Consider the following 3,865-nt stretch of genomic DNA (forward strand, 5'->3'; position numbering starts at 1 on the left):
GTTCATACTTTTTCTCCTCCTCCTCCTCTTCTTCCTCCTCCTCCTCTTCTTCCTTTTCCTCCTCTTTCTCTTCTTCCTCTTCCTCTTCTTAAAGAATACCTTCAACATTTCATGTACTAGTTTGGTGGTGATAGATTCATGTAGCTTTTTCTTGTCTGTGAAGCTCTTTATCTGACCTTCAATTCTGAATGATAACTTTGCTGGGTAGAGTACTCTTGGTTGTAGGTTCTTGCTATTCATCACTTTGAATATTTCTTGCCACTCCCTTCTGGCCTGCATAGTTTCTGTTGAGAAATAGCTGCCAATCGTATGGTCGCTCCCTTGTAGGTAACTAACTGTTTTTCTCTTGCTGCTTTTAAGATTCTCTATTGTCTTTAACCCTTGGCATTTTAATTATAATGTGCCTTGGTGTGAGCCTCTTTGGATTCCTTTTGTTGGGGTTCTCTGCGCTTTGTGGACTTGTAAGTCTATTTCTTTCACCAGGTATGGGAAGTTTTCTGTCATTATTTCTTCAAATAGGTTTTCAATATCTTGCTCTCTCTCTTCTCCTTCTGGCACCCCTATAATGTGAATGTTGGTATGCTTGAAGTTATCCCAGAGGCTCCTTATACTATCCGTATATTTATGGATTCTTTTTTTCTTTTTGCTGTTCTGATTGGGTGGTTTTTTAATATTCCTCATATTCCAAATCATTGATTTGATTCTTAGAATCCTCTACTCTACTGTTGATTCCCTATAAATTATTCTTTATTTCAGTTAGTATGCTTAATTTCTGACTAGTCTTTTTTCATGTTTTTGAAATTCTCACTAAGATTCTTGTAAGTCTCACTAAGTCCCTTGAAACTCTCATTAAGTCCCTTGACTTAATAAACATTGTTTTGAACTCTATGTCCAGTAGTTTGCTTGCTTCCATTTCTTTCCTTTGTGACATGTTTCTTTGTGTCCACATTTTGGCTGCTTCCCTGTCTTTGTTTCTATGTATTAGGTAGAACTGCTCTGTCTCCTGAAATGGATAGAGTGGACTTGTGTAGTAGGTGTCCTATAGGGCCCAGTGGCTCAGCCTCCCATCACCTGAGCTGGGCCCTCTAGGTGCACCGCTGTGTGGGTGTGCGCAGTCTTGTTGTAGTTGAGTCTTGATTGCTGTTGGTGCCACTGGGAGGAATTGACCTCCAGACTAATTGGCTGTGAGGACCAGTTGTGACTACAGCAGAAGAGCTGCTGTGCAGGAGACACCCCTATGGAGCAGGACTTGCTTCAGTGGGGCTTTGGTGCTCACTGAGTCTGTCCCTTTAGTGTGTTGTTTGTGGATGTGTAGAGTTGTAATCTGGTATGGTCTGAAGCTGTTCCCTGGATACACTGGCTCTGGGGCCTCCTGGGTGGTGCAAAGTCAGTCACTGTCTGGGGCCACCCAGCAGGAGCTACCAAGGGATCTGCTGATGGCTGCTATTTGCTATTTGTATTGGGCTTGGAGGTACTCAGGCAAGGCTCTGCTGTGAAGCAAGGCAGGCTGGTGCTAGTGCTGGGTCTTGGGGCCTCTTATTGATAGTTTTGGGGCACGCTGATGCCAGCTGTTACTTGTTTGAGAGATTTTAGAAAAGTCTAAAGCCTCCGCCAGGACAAGCCATACATATGGAAAAGCCACTACAAACAGCTTGAGTGGTGCTGCAAATTGGATGGGGCGGGGTCTCAGGGAATCACCAGGGCAGAGCAAACAGTGTGAGCCAGACTGATGGAAACTCAGATATGGCTGGCAGTCAGGTCTGTGATGGGGAGGTTCCAATACAGGAACAATGAGCCCTGTGAGCACCGGCTGTCTGGGAGAAAGCTGTCCCTGAGATCCTTCCCTGATGCCAGACAAACCAGTTCCTCCCCATATATCCCAGGATCCCCCAAAGCTGCCTCCCAGTGCTGGAGCTCAGAGGAAGCGAGAACGTGTACTAGTTAATAATGTGGATTTTTTTCAATAGATGGAGTTACACATATGTTGATATATATGCGATTTGATATGTATGCTATTTTGTTGTATTGACAGCAAGCTTCAAAATGTCATATGTCAAATTTGCTGAAGGTGTTAACATCATATTTTTTTGCGTTTTCCCCATATCATCCTCAGACATTTCTTTTTTAAAAAAACACACCTTTATTGTTAAGAGTATTACAGATGTCCCTCCTTTTGTTCTCCCATTGCCCCCCTCCAGGCCTACACCACCCTATTGTCTGTGTCCATAGGTAATGCATAGTGTATGCATATAAATTCTTTGGTTTACCCCCTCCCCCGCTTCCCTCTGAGATTCCTCAGTCTGTTCCATGTTTCTATGCCTCTGGTTCTAATTTTTCATCTGTTTGTGTTGTTCATTAGATTCCTTGTTCATTTATTTTGATTTTTATATTCAATTGTTGATAAATATGCATTTATTCCCATTTTATTGTTCATATTTTTATCTTTTTTCCCTCCTTTCTTCTTTTTCTTCCACCTCCTCCTCCTAGAAGGCCCTTCAACATTTCATTTGTTCTAAATACTGGTTTGGCGGTGATGAACTCCTTTAGCTTTTTCTTGTCTGTGAAGCTCTTTATCTGACCTTCAATTCTAAATGAGAGCTTTGCTGGGTATAGTAATCTTGGTTATAGGTCCTTGCTTTTCATCACTTTGAATATTTCTTGCCACTCCCTTCTGGATTGAAAAGTTCCTGTTGAGAAATCAGCTGATGGTCATATGGGTACTCCCTTGTAGGTAACTAACTGCTTTTCTCTTGCTAATTTTAAGATTTTTCTCTTTGTCTTTAACCTTTGGCATTTTAATTATGGTGTGTCTTGGTGTGGGCCTTTTTGGGTTCATCTTTGGGACTCTCTGTGCTTCCTGGACTTGTATGTCTATTTCTTTCACCAGGTAAGGGAAGTTTCTGTCATTATTTTTTCAAATAGGTTTTCAATTTCTTGCTCGCTCTCTTCTCCTTCAGGTACCACCATAATGTGAATGTTGTCTCAGAGGGTCCTTACACTATTTTTCGTAATTTTTTATTCTTTTCTCTTTTTTGGTGTTCTGATCACATGTTTTTTTGCTTCCCCATATTCCAAATTATTGATTTGATTCTCAGCATCTTCTACTCTACTGTTGAATCCCTGTAAATTATTCTTTATTTCAGTCAGTGTGCTTAATTTCTGACTGGTCCTTTTTCATGTCTTTGACATTCTCACTAAGATTCTTGTAAGTCTCACCAAGTCCCTTGAAGCACTCATTTACGTCCTTGAGCATCCTTATAACCATTGTTTTGAACTCTGTATCCAATAGTTTGCTTGCTTCCATTTCTTTCCTTTGTGACATGTTTCTTTTTGTCTCCGCATTTTGGCTGCTTCCCTGTGTTTGTTTCTATGTATTAGGTAGAGCTTCTGTGTTTCCTGGAGTTGGTAGAGTGGCCTTGTGTAGTAGGTGTCCTGTAGGGCTCAGTGGCTCAGCCTCCCCAGTCACCTCTATGTGAACTGTGTGCACCGTCCTATTGTAGTTGAGCCTTGATTGCTGTTGGTGTTAGTGGGAGAGATTGATCCCCAGGCCAATTGGTTGTGAGGATTGGCTGCAACTACAGTAGAAGAGCTGCTGTGCAGGAGACACCCCTATGAGCAGGACTTGCTTCAGTGGGACTTTGGTGCTCACTGAGTCTGCCCTTTAAGTGTGTTACTCGTGGAGGTGGTAGAGTTGTAATCCAACATGGTTGAAGTTGACCACTGGGTGCACTGGCTTTGGGGCCTCCCAGGAGGTACAAAGTCAGCCTCTGCCTATTCCCCACCCCTATGGAGCAGGACTTGCTTCAGTGGGGCTTTGGTGCTCACTGAGTCTGCCCCTTTAGTGTGTTGTTTGTGGATGTGTAGA

This window comes from Eptesicus fuscus, chromosome 14, assembly GCF_027574615.1.
Source record: "Eptesicus fuscus isolate TK198812 chromosome 14, DD_ASM_mEF_20220401, whole genome shotgun sequence".
Lineage (NCBI taxonomy): Eukaryota > Metazoa > Chordata > Mammalia > Chiroptera > Vespertilionidae > Eptesicus > Eptesicus fuscus.